At 33.2% G+C, this 19,877-nt stretch overlaps 16 non-coding genes across 16 annotated transcripts; all 16 read right to left on the bottom strand.

Annotated features, from left to right (window-relative positions):
- Positions 1-3,378: 3,378 nt before the first annotated feature.
- On the bottom strand, positions 3,379-3,451 carry TRNAT-CGU (transfer RNA threonine (anticodon CGU)). The gene has a single exon. It is a non-coding gene; the product is annotated as a tRNA-Thr (tRNA).
- Positions 3,452-4,399: 948 nt separating this feature from the next.
- Positions 4,400-4,472, bottom strand: TRNAT-CGU (transfer RNA threonine (anticodon CGU)). Its single transcript has one exon. It is a non-coding gene; the product is annotated as a tRNA-Thr (tRNA).
- Positions 4,473-5,419: 947 nt separating this feature from the next.
- On the bottom strand, positions 5,420-5,492 carry TRNAT-CGU (transfer RNA threonine (anticodon CGU)). The gene has a single exon. It is a non-coding gene; the product is annotated as a tRNA-Thr (tRNA).
- Positions 5,493-6,439: 947 nt separating this feature from the next.
- TRNAM-CAU (transfer RNA methionine (anticodon CAU)) lies at positions 6,440-6,512 on the bottom strand. Its single transcript has one exon. It is a non-coding gene; the product is annotated as a tRNA-Met (tRNA).
- A 1,968-nt stretch (positions 6,513-8,480) lies between these two features.
- Positions 8,481-8,553, bottom strand: TRNAT-CGU (transfer RNA threonine (anticodon CGU)). Its single transcript has one exon. It is a non-coding gene; the product is annotated as a tRNA-Thr (tRNA).
- A 948-nt stretch (positions 8,554-9,501) lies between these two features.
- On the bottom strand, positions 9,502-9,574 carry TRNAT-CGU (transfer RNA threonine (anticodon CGU)). The gene has a single exon. It is a non-coding gene; the product is annotated as a tRNA-Thr (tRNA).
- Positions 9,575-10,011: 437 nt separating this feature from the next.
- Positions 10,012-10,085, bottom strand: TRNAN-AUU (transfer RNA asparagine (anticodon AUU)). The gene has a single exon. It is a non-coding gene; the product is annotated as a tRNA-Asn (tRNA).
- A 435-nt stretch (positions 10,086-10,520) lies between these two features.
- Positions 10,521-10,593, bottom strand: TRNAT-CGU (transfer RNA threonine (anticodon CGU)). Its single transcript has one exon. It is a non-coding gene; the product is annotated as a tRNA-Thr (tRNA).
- Positions 10,594-11,539: 946 nt separating this feature from the next.
- On the bottom strand, positions 11,540-11,612 carry TRNAT-CGU (transfer RNA threonine (anticodon CGU)). The gene has a single exon. It is a non-coding gene; the product is annotated as a tRNA-Thr (tRNA).
- A 949-nt stretch (positions 11,613-12,561) lies between these two features.
- On the bottom strand, positions 12,562-12,634 carry TRNAT-CGU (transfer RNA threonine (anticodon CGU)). Its single transcript has one exon. It is a non-coding gene; the product is annotated as a tRNA-Thr (tRNA).
- A 2,988-nt stretch (positions 12,635-15,622) lies between these two features.
- Positions 15,623-15,695, bottom strand: TRNAT-CGU (transfer RNA threonine (anticodon CGU)). Its single transcript has one exon. It is a non-coding gene; the product is annotated as a tRNA-Thr (tRNA).
- A 437-nt stretch (positions 15,696-16,132) lies between these two features.
- Positions 16,133-16,206, bottom strand: TRNAN-AUU (transfer RNA asparagine (anticodon AUU)). Its single transcript has one exon. It is a non-coding gene; the product is annotated as a tRNA-Asn (tRNA).
- Positions 16,207-16,641: 435 nt separating this feature from the next.
- TRNAT-CGU (transfer RNA threonine (anticodon CGU)) lies at positions 16,642-16,714 on the bottom strand. The gene has a single exon. It is a non-coding gene; the product is annotated as a tRNA-Thr (tRNA).
- Positions 16,715-17,151: 437 nt separating this feature from the next.
- On the bottom strand, positions 17,152-17,225 carry TRNAT-UGU (transfer RNA threonine (anticodon UGU)). Its single transcript has one exon. It is a non-coding gene; the product is annotated as a tRNA-Thr (tRNA).
- A 435-nt stretch (positions 17,226-17,660) lies between these two features.
- TRNAT-CGU (transfer RNA threonine (anticodon CGU)) lies at positions 17,661-17,733 on the bottom strand. Its single transcript has one exon. It is a non-coding gene; the product is annotated as a tRNA-Thr (tRNA).
- A 949-nt stretch (positions 17,734-18,682) lies between these two features.
- On the bottom strand, positions 18,683-18,755 carry TRNAT-CGU (transfer RNA threonine (anticodon CGU)). Its single transcript has one exon. It is a non-coding gene; the product is annotated as a tRNA-Thr (tRNA).
- Between the last annotated feature and the right edge of the window lie 1,122 nt (positions 18,756-19,877).

A 19,877-nucleotide genomic window follows, 5' to 3' on the forward strand; every position in this document is an offset into this window, starting at 1 on the left:
AAATGGTCGGCACAAAGATGGCCGACTTGGTGGCATGAGAAGGGTCTGACGAGTAATATTGCTTTCCTCGAACTGTTTCCCATCTTGGTGGCCTTGAAAACATGGCCCGATGGGTTCAAAAATCACTCGGTCATATTTTGGTCGGACAATATGACTGTGGTCGAGTGCATCAATAGTCAGGCAGCACGTTGTAAACTGATCTTAAGACTGCTTAAAGAAATTGTTTTACTATGTATGCAATTGAACGTGCTATTCAGAGCAAAACACGTGCCAGGGGTGATGAATCAGGCAGCTGACGCACTGTCTCGTTTTCAAATGCAGGCTTTTTCGGGTTTCCTTCCCTCAGCGGACCCGGAGCCGGCACCCTTTACCGAAGCTCTCTGGTCTCTCGGTGCCCCGAACTTCGTCACCTCGTGGGAGAGAGTCTAGCACCAAGGACGAGGAAGGCATATGAAGGGGCGTTTCGGGCCTATTTAGCCTTTTTGGGGAGTGATAGAGAGCGACTTTGGGGTCATGAGGAATGGGTGGTGAATTTCCTGATGTCCTTACGTAGGGCTGGGAAATCGGTGGCTACGGCCCAGAGGCATCGTGCTGCCATTTCCTTTGTTGCCAGAGCACACGCTATCCAGGACCCAACAGCGTCTTTCGTTGTACAGAAAGCGCTGCGTGGGTGGCAACGCCTTGAGGGTCGCAGAGTAGATGAAAGGCGCCCAATAGGTTTGGATAGATTGTCCCAGTTGTTGGCTACACTTCCTGCCACATGTTCCTCTCAGTTTGAGGCAGTGCTGTTCCGAGCCGCGTTTACGCTAGCATTTCACGGAGCAATGCGGGTAAGCGAACTAGTTGCAAGGAACAAACTGGATGTGGCGGGGGGTTTGTGCCGGGAAAACGTTCAGATCAGGGGAGAAACAATGACTGTCTCCTTTGTACGGTCTAAGACTGACCAAGATGGGATGGGTGACTGCGTCATCATACGCAGGATTCCTGGGTCCTCCATATGTCCGGTAAAGTGTTTAGAGGATTACCTAGCACGAAGGGTGGCATCATGGGGGGGGACTTTGTTAAGACACGCGGACGCCACCCCACTGACGAAATTTCAGTTTCAGCGGGTGCTTGCGATGTCAGTTGCCGCTGCGGGCTTGAACCCGGGCGAATTTGGGACCCATTCCTTTCGGATAGGGGCTGCTACGGAAGCTACAGCCAGGGGTCTTAATGTTGAGCAAGTGAAACGAATGGGGCGTTGGTCCTCCAATTGTTATAAAAGATATGTGCGTTTGCACATGTTGTGAAGCTGTAATTATGTACTCTGTACTCACGCTTCTTGTTTTTTGTTTGGTTTCAGTTACGCAAGCCTACGAGGCGGGGCGGACTATGCAGTCGACCCTACACCGGGCCAGCGGTCAGACATCACCGGCTGTGAAAAAGGAGGTGTGGGTCGTGGGCCACTCATACGTGAGGCGTGCCGCAGACGTATTCAAAGCAGGTGACATGATTCACGTAGCTGGGGAATACGGGTACAGGATGTCCTTCTACGGAAGGGGCGGTCTCTGTATTGACCAGTTTCAAACATTTTTTGAGGGTTTGTTAGGGCGGACAAGGTCACCGCCGTCTATAGTTATAGTGCATGTTGGGGGCAATGATTTGGTCACCATCGGTAGACGACTACTCCTGGAGGCAATGCTTTCCACTGTAAGTTGGTTGGCGAGGAGAGTTCCGGGGTGCACGATTGCATGGTCCCATTTGATTCCACGAAAGGTGTGGCGGGGGGCTATCTCTATACCTGCTTTGAATCACTCTGTTAGAAAGCTTAACAATAAAGTGAGTAGGTTGTTCCGTTCCAGGACATTGCATTCTATTTCTCATAGCTGTATTAATGATGACAGGATGTATTTGGGGGATGGTGTGCATTTGTCTTGGGTAGGGAATGAGTTGCTCTTAGGAGACCTCTTAGCATGGTTGAAATCTTTGAAACATGACCTTTAGGTAGGAGTTTTGTGGGGGGTCCGGATAGCCGGTCAACTATCCGGCCTGTGGCGGTAAGGTCATGATCGGTGAGCACTAATTGGAAGATCCCTATGAGTGGGCGTCACCCAACACGGATGGGAGCGCTCGGGGGAGGTGGCCTTTGGCCCCTCAACGGGGAGGCGGTCCCTTCTAAGGATGGGTCGCCGGAAGAAGAGGAAAGGCGGTCAAGGCCCCTTCCTGTGTAGGAGGGGTTACAGCCCCCTCCTGGGGAATTTCCCGGGGCCAGTGACATCTGCGACGGCAGATGCGGTAAGTTGTGTGGGGTTGGGGGGAGGTCTACGATACCTTCTAGATACCTCACACGAGTCTTCGAACGACCTTTAACTGGCGTCGAGTTGATAAGTGCCCCCGTCAAGACAAGGGAAATTGTAGTAGTTGCACGTGAGTACGCCTCAGTGCTGTCGCCCCTCCCAAGTGGGGGGGGTATGTCTGGTTAGGGATCTTGACACCAGTTACGACCTTGCCGTTGGCCCTTAAACGTTAGGATGTACAATTTCAATATTTCAAGTAAATGTTTTGTAGGATGTTAGATCGGCTAGGAGAACCTATGTATTAGAGAATCTGTTAAGGTTAGCCAAACATCGCAGTGTGGTATGAAATTGTACATTAATGTTTAAATGTTTTAATTTTTTGTTTTAATAAATACGGCCGGGAGGGTCACTCCCTCCCACTTCCAAAAAACTTCAAGAACTGTTTCCGGTTTCCCTCATTTGGGGATTGTGTTGAGAGGGGGTGGCGGGTATCTCAGCCATATCAACAGTAAGATGAATCAGACTTTTATATTTTAATTGTATCGGAATAAGACCTAATGAAAATGATTTGTTATATAACAATGAGAAAAGCAAGGCGCTGCTGAGTGTTGAACTCAGGATCTCCTGTTAACTAGACATGCGCTTTAACCAGCTAAGCCACAGCACCCACTTGAGTCTTAATTTTGAAACACTTTTCTTTATGGTGTTCAAGAGAATATTGCTTTTTCACTTTCATATTCTTTTCTAAGTTCACACACTTCTCTACTCAAACACTTAAGATGAATGAAGACTCTTCATTTATTCAAAAACACCTCTCTAATTTGAAGTTTACCCTATTCATATCATTTTAAACTATACCTTGCTGAAGAATGGATTACTTGAATTCAACAATAGAGTGATCATTCATCTCTATCTTGTTCTTTGTCATTTTCTTTTCCCTATTTCAGTCAATGCATTCCTACAAAAATCTTCACAATACCAATCATTTTATTTAATTTTTAAGATAACGTATTCTAAAGTTCATAGAACCAGATGTTTATTCTTAAATTGTATTCAACACTTGTTTGATGAAAATTATTCGGAAAGCATGGAGAAAACAGTTAGGTGCTGCTGAGATTTGAACTCAGGATTTCCTGTTTACGAGACAGGTGCTTTAACCACTAAGCCACAGCACCAACGTTAATAGTAAAAAACGCATAAATAATTTATTGTTGATGATGAAAATGTGTTTTCTGCCATAAATTCTTCTTTATATGTATTGTAATCTTAAACACGAAAAGATACTCAATCACTACGCAAGGATTAATATGTTTTAATAAACAGGTACTCTTATAAAACCCAATTTCATTTCTTGAATTCTTTACAATTTTGTTTCATGAAGGTATTAATATTGCTCAAATCTAGGTAGAAATTTCATCTACGTCTTTCTCATAGATATGTAGTTTTTTTCATTTTGCAATAACAGTATTCATTCTATAATCTTGAAAATACTTGGGTTTTTATAAGGTTTAAGATGATCTTTTCAACAATTAAGATGAATCAGACTTTTATATTTTAATTGTATCGGAATAAGACCTAATGAAAATGATTTGTTATATAACAATGAGAAAAGCAAGGCGCTGCTGAGAGTTGAACCCAGGATCTCCTGTTTACTAGACAGGCGCTTTAACCAGCTAAGCCACAGCATCCACTTGATTCTTAATTTTGAAACACTTTTCTTTATGGTGTTCAAGAGAATATTGCTTTTTCACTTTCATATTCTTTTCTAAGTTCACACACTTCTCTACTCAAACACTTAAGATGAATGAAGACTCTTCATTTATTCAAAAACACCTCTCTAATTTGAAGTTTACCCTATTCATATCATTTTAAACTATACCTTGCTGAAGAATGGATTACTTGAATTCAACAATAGAGTGATCATTCACCTCTATCTTGTTCTTTGTCATTTTCTTTTCCCTATTTCAGTCAATGCATTCCTACAAAAATCTTCACAATACCAATCATTTTATTTAATTTTTAAGATAACGTATTCTAAAGTTCATAGAACCAGATGTTTATTCTTAAATTGTATTCAACACTTGTTTGATGAAAATTCTTCGGAAAGCATGGAGAAAAGAGTTAGGTGCTGCTGAGATTTGAACTCAGGATTTCCTGTTTACGAGACAGGCGCTTTAACCACTAAGCCACAGCACCAACGTTAATAGCAAAAAATGCATAAATAATTTATTGTTGATGATGAAATTGTGTGTTCTGCCATAAATTCTTCTTTATATGTATTGTAATCTTAAACACGAAAAGATACTCAATCACTACGCAAGGATTAATATGTTTTAATAAACAGGTACTCTTATGAAACCCAATTTCATTTCTTGAATTCTTTACAATTTTGTTTCATGAAGGTATTAATATTGCTCAAATCTAGGTAGAAATTTCATCTACGTCTTTCTCATAGATATGTAGTTTTTTTCATTTTGCAATAACAGTATTCATTCTATAATCTTGAAAATACTTGGGTTTTTATAAGGTTTAAGATGATCTTTTCAACAGTAAGATGAATCAGACTTTTACATTTTAATTGTATCGGAATAAGACCTAATGAAAATGATTTGTTATATAACAATGAGAAAAGCAAGGCGCTGCTGAGAGTTGAACTCAGGATTCCAAGTTTACTAGACAGGCGCTTTAACCAGCTAAGCCACAGCACCCACTTGATTCTTAAATTTGAAACACTTTTCTTTATGGTGTTCAAGAGAATATTGCTTTTTCACTTTCATATTCTTTCCTAAGTTCACACACTTCTCTACTCAAACACTTAAGATGAAAGAAGACTCTTCATTTATTCAAAAACACCTCTCTAATTTGAAGTTTACCCTATTCATATCATTTTAAACTATACCTTGCTGAAGAATGGATTAGTTGAATTCAACAATAGAGTGATCATTCACCTCTATCTTGTTCTTTGTCATTTTCTTTTCCCTATTTCAGTCAATGCATTCCTACAAAAATCTTCACAATACCAATCATTTTATTTAATTTTTAAGATAACGTATTCTAAAGTTCATAGAACCAGATGTTTATTCTTAAATTGTATTCAACACTTGTTTGATGAAAATTCTTCGGAAAGCATGGAGAAAAGAGTTAGGTGCTGCTGAGATTTGAACTCAGGATTTCCTGTTTACGAGACAGGCGCTTTAACCACTAAGCCACAACACCAACGTTAATAGTAAAAAATGCATAAATAATTTATTGTTGATGATGAAAATGTGTTTTCTGCCATAAATTCTTCTTTTTATGTATTGTAATCTTAAACACGAAAAGATACTCAATCACTAATCAAGGATTAATATGTTTTAATAAACAGGTACTCTTATAAAACCCAATTTCATTTCTTGAATTCTTTACAATTTTGTTTCATGAAGGTATTAACATTGCTCAAATCTAGGTAGAAATTTCATCTACGTCTTTCTCATAGATATGTAGTTTTTTTCAATTTGCAATAACAGTATTCATTCTACAATCTTGAAAATACTTGGGTTTTTATAAGGTTTAAGATGATCTTTTCAACAGTAAGATGAATCAGACTTTTATATTTTAATTGTATCGGAATAAGACCTAATGAAAATGATTTGTTATATAACAATGAGAAAAGCAAGGCGCTGCTGAGAGTTGAACTCAGGATTTCCAGTTTACTAGACAGGCGCTTTAACCAGCTAAGCCACAGCACCCACTTGATTCTTAAATTTGAAACACTTTTCTTTATGGTGTTCAAGAGAATATTGCTTTTTCACTTTCATATTCTTTTCTAAGTTCACACACTTCTCTACTCAAACACTTAAGATGAAAGAAGACTCTTCATTTATTCAAAAACACCTCTCTAATTTGAAGTTTACCCTATTCATATCATTTTAAACTATACCTTGCTGAAGAATGGATTAGTTGAATTCAACAATAGAGTGATCATTCACCTCTATCTTGTTCTTTGTCATTTTCTTTTCCCTATTTCAGTCAATGCATTCCTACAAAAATCTTCACAATACCAATCATTTTATTTAATTTTTAAGATAACTTATTCTAAAGTTCATAGAACCAGATGTTTATTCTTAAATTGTATTCAACATGTGTTTGATGAAAATTATTCGGAAAGCATGGAGAAAACAGTTAGGTGCTGCTGAGATTTGAACTCAGGATTTCCTGTTTATGAGACAGGCGCTTTAATCACTAAGCCACAGCACCAACATTAATAGTAAAAAATGCATAAATAATTTATTGTTGATGATGAAAATGTGTTTCCTGCTATGAATTCTTCTTTATATGTATTGTAATCTTAAACACGAAAAGATACACAATAACTGCGCAAGGATTAATATGTTTTAATAAACAGGTACTCTTATAAAACCCAATTTCATTTCTTGAATTCTTTACAATTTTGTTTCATGAAGGTATTAACATTGCTCAAATCTAGGTAGAAATGTCATCTACGTCTTTCTCATAGATATGTCGTTTTTTTTCATTTTGCAATAACAGTATTCATTCTATAATCTTGAAAATACTTGGGTTTTTATAAGGTTTAAGATGATCTTTTCAACAGTAAGATGAATCAGACTTTTATATTTTAATTGTATCGGAATAAGACCTAATGAAAATGATTTGTTATATAACAATGAGAAAAGCAAGGCGCTGCTGAGTGTTGAACTCAGGATCTCCTGTTAACTAGACACGCACTTTAACCAGCTAAGCCACAGCACCCACTTGAGTCTTAATTTTGAAACACTTTTCTTTATGGTGTTCAAGAGAATATTGCTTTTTCACTTTCATATTCTTTTCTAAGTTCACACACTTCTCTGCTCAAACACTTAAGATGAATGAAGACTCTTCATTTATTCAAAAACACCTCTCTAATTTGAAGTTTACCCTATTCATATCATTTTAAACTATACCTTGCTGAAGAATGGATTACTTGAATTCAACAATAGAGTGATCATTCACCTCTATCTTGTTCTTTGTCATTTTCTTTTCCCTATTTCAGTCAATGCATTCCTACAAAAATCTTCACAATACCAATCATTTTATTTAATTTTTAAGATAACGTATTCTAAAGTTCATAGAACCAGATGTTTATTCTTAAATTGTATTCAACACTTGTTTGATGAAAATTCTTCGGAAAGCATGGAGAAAAGAGTTAGGTGCTGCTGAGATTTGAACTCAGGATTTCCTGTTTACGAGACAGGTGCTTTAACCACAAAGCCACAGCACCAACGTTAATAGTAAAAAATGCATAAATAATTTATTGTTGATGATGAAAATGTGTTTTCTGCCATAAATTCTTCTTTATATGTATTGTAATCTTAAACACGAAAAGATACTCAATCACTACGCAAGGATTAATATGTTTTAATAAACAGGTACTCTTATAAAACTCAATTTCATTTCTTGAATTCTTTACAATTTTGTTTCATGAAGGTATTAATATTGCTCAAATCTAGGTAGAAATTTCATCTACGTCTTTCTCATAGATATGTAGTTTTTTTCATTTTGCAATAACAGTATTCATTCTATAATCTTGAAAATACTTGGGTTTTTATAAGGTTTAAGATGATCTTTTCAACAGTAAGATGAATCAGACTTTTATATTTTAATAGTATCGGAATAAGACCTAATGAAAATGATTTGTTATATAACAATGAGAAAAGCAAGGCGCTGCTGAGAGTTGAACTCAGGATTTCCAGTTTACTAGACAGGCGCTTTAACCAGCTAAGCCACAGCACCCACTTGATTCTTACATTTGAAACACTTTTCTTTATGGTGTTCAAGAGAATATTGCTTTTTCACTTTCATATTCTTTTCTAAGTTCACACACTTCTCTACTCAAACACTTAAGATGAAAGAAGACTCTTCATTTATTCAAAAACACCTCTCTAATTTGAAGTTTACCCTATTCATATCATTTTAAACTATACCTTGCTGAAGAATGGATTAGTTGAATTCAACAATAGAGTGATCATTCACCTCTATCTTGTACTTTGTCATTTTCTTTTCCCTATTTCAGTCAATGCATTCCTACAAAAATCTTCACAATACCAATCATTTTATTTAATTTTTAAGATAACTTATTCTAAAGTTCATAGAACCAGATGTTTATTCTTAAATTGTATTCAACATGTGTTTGATGAAAATTATTCGGAAAGCATGGAGAAAACAGTTAGGTGCTGCTGAGATTTGAACTCAGGATTTCCTGTTTACGAGACAGGCGCTTTAATCACTAAGCCACAGCACCAACATTAATAGTAAAAAATGCATAAATAATTTATTGTTGATGATGAAAATGTGTTTCCTGCTATGAATTCTTCTTTATATGTATTGTAATCTTAAACACGAAAAGATACACAATCACTACGCAAGGATTAATATGTTTTAATAAACAGGTACTCTTATAAAACCCAATTTCATTTCTTGAATTCTTTACAATTTTGTTTCATGAAGGTATTAATATTGCTCAAATCTAGGTAGAAATTTCATCTACGTCTTTCTCATAGATATGTAGTTTCTTTTCATTTTGCAATAACAGTATTCATTCTATAATCTTGAAAATACTTGGGTTTTTATAAGGTTTAAGATGATCTTTTCAACAGTAAGATGAATCAGACTTTTATATTTTAATTGTATCGGAATAAGACCTAATGAAAATGATTTGTTATATAACAATGAGAAAAGCAAGGCGCTGCTGAGTGTTGAACTCAGGATCTCCTGTTAACTAGACACGCACTTTAACCAGCTAAGCCACAGCACCCACTTGAGTCTTAATTTTGAAACACTTTTCTTTATGGTGTTCAAGAGAATATTGCTTTTTCACTTTCATATTCTTTTCTAAGTTCACACACTTCTCTACTCAAACACTTAAGATGAAAGAAGACTCTTCATTTATTCAAAAACACCTCTCTAATTTGAAGTTTACCCTATTCATATCATTTTAAACTATACCTTGCTGAAGAATGGATTAGTTGAATTCAACAATAGAGTGATCATTCACCTCTATCTTGTTCTTTGTCATTTTCTTTTCCCTATTTCAGTCAATGCATTCCTACAAAAATCTTCACAATACCAATCATTTTATTTAATTTTTAAGATAACTTATTCTAAAGTTCATAGAACCAGATGTTTATTCTTAAATTGTATTCAACATGTGTTTGATGAAAATTATTCGGAAAGCATGGAGAAAACAGTTAGGTGCTGCTGAGATTTGAACTCAGGATTTCCTGTTTACGAGACAGGCGCTTTAACCACTAAGCCACAGCACCAATGTTAATAGTAAAAAATGCATAAATAATTTATTGTTGATGATGAAAATGTGTTTTCTGCTATAAATTCTTCTTTATATGTATTGTAATCTTAAACACGAAAAGATACTCAATCACTACGGAAGGATTAATATGTTTTAATAAACAGGTACTCTTATAAAACCCAATTTCATTTCTTGAATTCTTTACAAGTTTTTTTCATGAAGGTATTAATATTGCTCAAATCTAGGTAGAAATTTCATCTACTTCTTTCTCATAGATATGTATTTTCTTCATTTTGCAATAACAGTATTCATTCTAAAATCTTGAAAATTCTTGGGTTTTTATAAGGTTTAAGATGATCTGTTCAACAGTAAGATGAATCAGACTTTTATATTTTAATTGTATCGGAATAAGACCCAATGAAAATGATTTGTTATATAACAATGAGAAAAGCAAGGCACTGCTGAGAGTTGAACTCAGGATCTCGTGTTTAATAGACAGGCGCTTTAACCAGCTAAGCCACAGCACCCACTTGATTCTTAATTTTGAAACACTTTTCTTTATGGTGTTCGAGAGAATATTGCTTTTTCACTTTCATATTCTTTTCTAAGTTCACACACTTCTCCACTCAAACACTTAAGATGAATGAAGAATCTTCACTTATTCAAAAGCATCTCTCTAATTTGAAGTTTACCCTATTCATATCATTTTAAAATATACCTTGCTGAAGAATGGATTAGTTGAATTCAACAATAGAGTGATCATTCACCTAAATCTTGTTCTTTGTCATTTTCTTTTCCCTATTTCAGTCAATGCATTCCTACAAAAATCTTCACAATACCAAGCATGTTATTTAATTTTTAAGTTAACTTATTCTAAAGTTCATAGAACCAGATGTTTATTCTTAAATTGTATTTAACACTTGTTTGATGAAAATTATTCGGAAAGCATGGAGAAAACAGTTAGGTGCTGCTGAGATTTGAACTCAGGATTTCCTGTTTACGAGACAGGCGCTTTAACCACTAAGCCACAGCACCAATGTTAATAGTAAAAAATGCAATAAATCATTTATTGTTGATGATGAAAATGTGTTTTCTGCTATAAATTCTTCTTTATATGTATTGTAATCTTAAACACGAAAAGATACTCAATCACTACGCAAGGATTAATATGTTTTAATAAACAGGTACTCTTATAAAACCCAATTTAATTTCTTGAATTCTTTACAATTTTTTTCATGAAGGTATTAATATTGCTCAAATCTAGGTAGAAATTTCATCTACTTCTTTCTCATAGATATGTATTTTCTTCATTTTGTAATAACAGCATTCATTCTAAAATCTTGAAAATTCTTGGGTTTTTATAAGGTTTAAGATGATCTGTTCAACAGTAAGATGAATCAGACTTTTATATTTTAATTGTATCGGAATAAGACCCAATGAAAATGATTTGTTATATAACAATGAGAAAAGCAAGGCACTGCTGAGAGTTGAACTCAGGATCTCTTGTTTACTAGACAGGCACTTTAACCAGCTAAGCCACAGCACCCACTTGATTCTTAATTTTGAAACACTTTTCTTTATGGTGTTCGAGAGAATATTGCTTTTTCACTTTAATATTCTTTTCTAAGTTCACACACTTCTCCACTCAAACACTTAAGATGAATGAAGACTCTTCACTTATTCAAAAACACCTCTCTAATTTGAAGTTTACCCTATTCATATCATTTTAAAATATACCTTGCTGAAGAATGGATTAGTTGAATTCAACAATATAGTGATCATTCACCTCTATCTTGTTCTTTGTCATTTTCTTTTCCCTATTTCAGTCAATGCATTCCTACAAAAATCTTCACAATACCAAGCATGTTATTTAATTTTTAAGTTAACTTATTCTAAAGTTCATAGAACCAGATGTTTATTCTTAAATTGTATTCAACACTTGTTTGATGAAAATTATTTGGAAAGCATGGAGAAAACAGTTAGGTGCTGCTGAGATTTGAACTCAGGATTTCCTGTTTACGAGACAGGAGCTTTAACCACTAAGCCATAGCACCAACGGTAATCGTAAAAAAATGCATAAATCATTTATTGTTGATGATGAAAATGTGTTTTCTGCTATAAATTCTTCTTTATATGTACTGTAATCTTAAACAGGAAAAGATACTCATTCACTACGCAAGGATTCATATGTTTTAATAAACAGGTACTCTTATAAAACCCAATTTCATTTCTTGAATTCTTTACAATTTTGTTTCATGAAGGTATTAATATTGCTCAAATCTAGGTAGAAATGTCATCTACGTCTTTCTCATAGATATGTAGTTTTTTTTCATTTTGCAATAACAGTATTCATTCTATAATCTTGAAAATACTTGGGTTTTTATAAGGTTTAAGATGATCTTTTCAACAGTAAGATGAATCAGACTTTTATATTTTAATTGTATCAGAATAAGACCTAATGAAAATGATTTGTTATATAACAATGAGAAAAGCAAGGTGCTGCTGAGTGTTGAACTCAGGATCTCCTGTTAACTAGACACGCACTTTAACCAGCTAAGCCACAGCACCCACTTGAGTCTTAATTTTGAAACACTTTTCTTTATGGTGTTCAAGAGAATATTGCTTTTTCACTTTCATATTCTTTTCTAAGTTCACACACTTCTCTACTCAAACACTTAAGATGAATGAAGGCTCTTCATTTATTCAAAAACACCTCTCTAATTTGAAGTTTACCCTATTCATATCATTTTAAACTATACCTTGCTGAAGAATGGATTACTTGAATTCAACAATAGAGTGATCATTCACCTCTATCTTGTTCTTTGTCATTTTCTTTTCCCTATTTCAGTCAATGCATTCCTACAAAAATCTTCACAATACCAATCATTTTATTTAATTTTTAAGATAACGTATTCTAAAGTTCATAGAACCAGATGTTTATTCTTAAATTGAATTCAACACTTGTTTGATGAAAATTATTCGGAAAGCATGGAGAAAACAGTTAAGTGCTGCTGAGATTTGAACTCAGGATTTCCTGTTTACGAGACAGGCGCTTTAACCACTAAGCCACAGCACCAACGTTAATAGTAAAAAATGCATAAATAATTTATTGTTGATGATGAAAATGTGTTTTCTGCCATAAATTCTTCATATATGTATTGTAATCTTAAACACGAAAAGATACTCAATCACTACGCAAGGATTAATATGTTTTAATAAACAGGTACTCTTATAAAACCCAATTTCATTTCTTGAATTCTTTACAATTTTGTTTCATGAAGGTATTAATATTGCTCAAATCTAGGTAGAAATGTCATCTACGTCTTTCTCATAGATATGTAGTTTTTTTCATTTTGCAATAACAGTATTCATTCTATAATCTTGAAAATACTTGGGTTTTTATAAGGTTTAAGATGATCTTTTCAACAGTAAGATGAATCAGACTTTTATATTTTAATTGTATCGGAATAAGACCTAATGAAAATGATTTGTTATATAAAAATGAGAAAAGCAAGGCGCTGCTGAGAGTTGAACTCAGGATTTCCAGTTTACTAGACAGGCGCTTTAACCAGCTAAGCCACAGCACCCACTTGATTCTTAAATTTGAAACACTTTTCTTTATGGTGTTCAAGAGAATATTGCTTTTTCACTTTCATATTCTTTTCTAAGTTCACACACTTCTCTACTCAAACACTTAAGATGAAAGAAGACTCTTCATTTATTCAAAAACACCTCTCTAATTTGAAGTTTACCCTATTCATATCATTTTAAACTATACCTTGCTGAAGAATGGATTGGTTGAATTCAACAATAGAGTGATCATTCACCTCTATCTTGTTCTTTGTCATTTTCTTTTCCCTATTTCAGTCAATGCATTCCTACAAAAATCTTCACAATACCAATCATTTTATTTAATTTTTAAGATAACTTATTCTAAAGTTCATAGAACCAGATGTTTATTCTTAAATTGTATTCAACATGTGTTTGATGAAAATTATTCGGAAAGCATGGAGAAAACAGTTAGGTGCTGCTGAGATTTGAACTCAGGATTTCCTGTTTACGAGACAGGCGCTTTAATCACTAAGCCACAGTACCAACATTAATAGTAAAAAATGCATAAATAATTTATTGTTGATGATGAAAATGTGTTTCCTGCTATGAATTCTCCTTTATATGTATTGTAATCTTAAACACGAAAAGATACACAATCACTACGCAAGGATTAATATGTTTTAATAAACAGGTACTCTTATAAAACCCAATTTCATTTCTTGAATTCTTTACCATTTTGTTTCATGAAGGTATTAATATTGCTCAAATCTAGGTAGAAATTTCATCTACGTCTTTCTCATAGATATGTAGTTTTTTTTCATTTTGCAATAACAGTATTCATTCTATAATCTTAAAAATACTTGGGTTTTTATAAGGTTTAAGATGATCTTTTCAACATTAAGATGAATCAGACTTTTATATTTTAATTGTATCGGAATAAGACCTAATGAAAATGATTTGTTATATAACAATGAGAAAAGCAAGTCGCTGCTGAGTGTTGAACTCAGGATCTCCTGTTAACTAGACACGCGCTTTAACCAGCTAAGCCACAGCACCCACTTGAGTCTTAATTTTGAAACACTTTTCTTTATGGTGTTCAAGAGAATATTGCTTTTTCACTTTCATATTCTTTTCTAAGTTCACACACTTCTCTACTCAAACAATTAAGATGAATGAAGACTCTTCATTTATTCAAAAACACCTCTCTAATTTGAAGTTTACCCTATTCATATCATTTTAAACTATACCTTGCTGAAGAATGGATTACTTGAATTCAACAATAGAGTGATCATTCACCTCTATCTTGTTCTTTGTCATTTTCTTTTCCCTATTTCAGTCAATGCATTCCTACAAAAATCTTCACAATACCAATCATTTTATTTAATTTTTAAGATAACTTATTCTAAAGTTCATAGAACCAGATGTTTATTCTTAAATTGTATTCAACATGTGTTTGATGAAAATTATTCGGAAAGCATGGAGAAAACAGTTAGGTGCTGCTGAGATTTGAACTCAGGATTTCCTGTTTACGAGACAGGCGCTTTAATCACTAAGCCACAGTACCAACATTAATAGTAAGAAATGCATAAATAATTTATTGTTGATGATGAAAATGTGTTTCCTGCTATGAATTCTTCTTTATATGTATTGTAATCTTAAACACGAAAAGATACACAATCACTACGCAAGGATTAATATGTTTTAATAAACAGGTACTCTTATAAAACCCAATTTCATTTCTTGAATTCTTTACCATTTTGTTTCATGAAGGTATTAATATTGCTCAAATCTAGGTAGAAATTTCATCTACGTCTTTCTCATAGATATGTAGTTTTTTTTCATTTTGCAATAACAGTATTCATTCTATAATCTTAAAAATACTTGGGTTTTTATAAGGTTTAAGATGATCTTTTCAACAGTAAGATGAATCAGACTTTTATATTTTAATTGTATCGGAATAAGACCTAATGAAAATGATTTGTTATATAACAATGAGAAAAGCAAGGCGCTGCTGAGTGTTGAACTCAGGATCTCCTGTTAACTAGACACGCACTTTAACCAGCTAAGCCACAGCACCCACTTGAGTCTTAATTTTGAAACACTTTTCTTTATGGTGTTCAAGAGAATATTGCTTTTTCACTTTCATATTCTTTTCTAAGTTCACACACTTCTCTACTCAAACACTTAAGATGAAAGAAGACTCTTCATTTATTCAAAAACACCTCTCTAATTTGAAGTTTACCCTATTCATATCATTTTAAACTATACCTTGCTGAAGAATGGATTAGTTGAATTCAACAATAGAGTGATCATTCACCTCTATCTTGTTCTTTGTCATTTTCTTTTCCCTATTTCAGTCAATGCATTCCTACAAAAATCTTCACAATACCAATCATTTTATTTAATTTTTAAGATAACTTATTCTAAAGTTCATAGAACCAGATGTTTATTCTTAAATTGTATTCAACATGTGTTTGATGAAAATTATTCGGAAAGCATGGAGAAAACAGTTAAGTGCTGCTGAGATTTGAACTCAGGATTTCCTGTTTACGAGACAGGCGCTTTAACCACTAAGCCACAGCACCAATGTTAATAGTAAAAAATGCATAAATAATTTATTGTTGATGATGAAAATGTGTTTTCTGCTATAAATTCTTCTTTATATGTATTGTAATCTTAAAAACGAAAAGATACTCAATCACTACGGAAGGATTAATATGTTTTAATAAACAGGTACTCTTATAAAACCCAATTTCATTTCTTGAATTCTTTACAAGTTTTTTTCATGAAGGTATTAATATTGCTCAAATCTAGGTAGAAATTTCATCTACTTCTTTCTCATAGATATGTATTTTCTTCATTTTGCAATAACAGTATTCATTCTAAAATCTTGAAAATTCTTGGGTTTTTATAAGGTTTAAGATGATCTGTTCAACAGTAAGATGAATCAGACTTTTATATTTTAATTGTATCGGAATAAGACCCAATGAAAATGATTTGTTATATAACAATGAGAAAAGCAAGGCACTGCTGAGAGTTGAACTCAGGATCTCGTGTTTAATAGACAGGCGCTTTAACCAGCTAAGCCACAGCACCCACTTGATTCTTAATTTTGAAACACTTTTCTTTATGGTGTTCGAGAGAATATTGCTTTTTCACTTTCATATTCTTTTCTAAGTTCACACACTTCTCCACTCAAACACTTAAGATGAATGAAGACTCTTCACTTATTCAAAAGCATCTCTCTAATTTGAAGTTTACCCTATTCATATCATTTTAAAATATACCTTGCTGAAGAATGGATTAGTTGAATTCAACAATAGAGTGATCATTCACCTAAATCTTGTTCTTTGTCATTTTCTTTTCCCTATTTCAGTCAATGCATTCCTACAAAAATCTTCACAATACCAAGCATGTTATTTAATTTTTAAGTTAAATTATTCTAAAGTTCATAGAACCAGATGTTTATTCTTAAATTGTATTTAACACTTGTTTGATGAAAATTATTCGGAAAGCATGGAGAAAACAGTTAGGTGCTGCTGAGATTTGAACTCAGGATTTCCTGTTTACGAGACAGGCGCTTTAACCACTAAGCCACAGCACCAATGTTAATAGTAAAAAATGCAATAAATCATTTATTGTTGATGATGAAAATGTGTTTTCTGCTATAAATTCTTCTTTATATGTATTGTAATCTTAAACACGAAAAGATACTCAATCACTGCGTAAGGATTAATATGTTTTAATAAACAGGTACTCTTATAAAACCCAATTTAATTTCTTGAATTCTTTACAATTTTTTTCATGAAGGTATTAATATTGCTCAAATCTAGGTAGAAATTTCATCTACTTCTTTCTCATAGATATGTATTTTCTTCATTTTGCAATAACAGCATTCATTCTAAAATCTTGAAAATTCTTGGGTTTTTATAAGGTTTAAGATGATCTGTTCAACAGTAAGATGAATCAGACTTTTATATTTTAATTGTATCGGAATAAGACCCAATGAAAATGATTTGTTATATAACAATGAGAAAAGCAAGGCACTGCTGAGAGTTGAACTCAGGATCTCTTGTTTACAAGACAGGCACTTTAACCAGCTAAGCCACAGCACCCACTTGATTCTTAAGTTTGAAACACTTTTCTTTATGGTGTTCGAGAGAATATTGCTTTTTCACTTTAATATTCTTTTCTAAGTTCACACACTTCTCCACTCAAACACTTAAGATGAATGAAGACTCTTCACTTATTCAAAACCACCTCTCTAATTTGAAGTTTACCCTATTCATATCATTTTAAAATATACCTTGCTGAAGAATGGATTAGTTGAATTCAACAATATAGTGATCATTCACCTCTATCTTGTTCTTTGTCATTTTCTTTTCCCTATTTCAGTCAATGCATTCCTACAAAAATCTTCACAATACCAAGCATGTTATTTAATTTTTAAGTTAACTTATTCTAAAGTTCATAGAACCAGATGTTTATTCTTAAATTGTATTCAACACTTGTTTGATGAAAATTATTTGGAAAGCATGGAGAAAACAGTTAGGTGCTGCTGAGATTTGAACTCAGGATTTCCTGTTTACGAGACAGGAGCTTTAACCACTAAGCCATAGCACCAACGGTAATCGTAAAAAAATGCATAAATCATTTATTGTTGATGATGAAAATGTGTTTTCTGCTATAAATTCTTCTTTATATGTACTGTAATCTTAAACAGGAAAAGATACTCATTCACTACGCAAGGATTAATATGTTTTAATAAACAGGTACTCTTATAAAACCCAATTTCATTTCTTGAATTCTTTACAATTTTGTTTCAAGAAGGTATTAATATTGCTCAAATCTAGGTAGAAATGTCATCTACGTCTTTCTCATAGATATGTAGTTTTTTTTCATTTTGCAATAACAGTATTCATTCTATAATCTTGAAAATACTTGGGTTTTTATAAGGTTTAAGATGATCTTTTCAACAGTAAGATGAATCAGACTTTTATATTTTAATTGTATCAGAATAAGACCTAATGAAAATGATTTGTTATATAACAATGAGAAAAGCAAGGTGCTGCTGAGCGTTGAACTCAGGATCTCCTGTTAACTAGACACGCACTTTAACCAGCTAAGCCACAGCACCCACTTGACTCTTAATTTTGAAACACTTTTCTTTATGGTGTTCAAGAGAATATTGCTTTTTCACTTTCATATTCTTTTCTAAGTTCACACACTTCTCTACTCAAACACTTAAGATGAATGAAGACTCTTCATTTATTCAAAAACACCCCTCTAATTTGAAGTTTACCCTATTCATATCATTTTAAACTATACCTTGCTGAAGAATGGATTACTTGAATTCAACAATAGAGTGATCATTCACCTCTATCTTGTTCTTTGTCATTTTCTTTTCCCTATTTCAGTCAATGCATTCCTACAAAAATCTTCACAATACCAATCATTTTATTTAATTTTTAAGATAACGTATTCTAAAGTTCATAGAACCAGATGTTTATTCTTAAATTGTATTCAACACTTGTTTGATGAAAATGATTCGGAAAGCATGGAGAAAACAGTTAAGTGCTGCTGAGATTTGAACTCAGGATTTCCTGTTTACGAGACAGGCGCTTTAACCACTAAGCCACAGCACCAACGTTAATAGTAAAAAATGCATAAATAATTTATTGTTGATGATGAAAATGTGTTTTCTGCCATAAATTCTTCATATATGTATTGTAATCTTAAACACGAAAAGATACTCAATCACTACGCAAGGATTAATATGTTTTAATAAACAGGTACTCTTATAAAACCCAATTTCATTTCTTGAATTCTTTACAATTTTGTTTCATGAAGGTATTAATATTGCTCAAATCTAGGTAGAAATGTCATCTACGTCTTTCTCATAGATATGTAGTTTTTTTCATTTTGCAATAACAGTATTCATTCTATAATCTTGAAAATACTTGGGTTTTTATAAGGTTTAAGATGATCTTTTCAACAGTAAGATGAATCAGACTTTTATATTTTAATTGTATCGGAATAAGACCTAATGAAAATGATTTGTTATATAACAATGAGAAAAGCAAGGCGCTGCTGAGAGTTGAACTCAGGATTTCCAGTTTACTAGACAGGCGCTTTAACCAGCTAATCCACAGCACCCACTTGATTCTTAAATTTGAAACACTTTTCTTTATGGTGTTCAAGAGAATATTGCTTTTTCACTTTCATATTCTTTTCTAAGTTCACACACTTCTCTACTCAAACACTTAAGATGAAAGAAGACTCTTCATTTATTCAAAAACACCTCTCTAATTTGAAGTTTACCCTATTCATATCATTTTAAACTATACCTTGCTGAAGAATAGATTGGTTGAATTCAACAATAGAGTGATCATTCACCTCTATCTTGTTCTTTGTCATTTTCTTTTCCCTATTTCAGTCAATGCATTCCTACAAAAATCTTCACAATACCAATCATTTTATTTAATTTTTAAGATAACTTATTCTAAAGTTCATAGAACCAGATGTTTATTCTTAAATTGTATTCAACATGTGTTTGATGAAAATTATTCGGAAAGCATGGAGAAAACAGTTAGGTGCTGCTGAGATTTGAACTCAGGATTTCCTGTTTACGAGACAGGCGCTTTAATCACTAAGCCACAGTACCAACATTAATAGTAAAAAATGCATAAATAATTTATTGTTGATGATGAAAATGTGTTTCCTGCTATGAATTCTCCTTTATATGTATTGTAATCTTAAACACGAAA

The sequence above is a fragment of the Lissotriton vulgaris genome, chromosome 12, assembly GCF_964263255.1.
Source record: "Lissotriton vulgaris chromosome 12, aLisVul1.2, whole genome shotgun sequence".
Lineage (NCBI taxonomy): Eukaryota > Metazoa > Chordata > Amphibia > Caudata > Salamandridae > Lissotriton > Lissotriton vulgaris.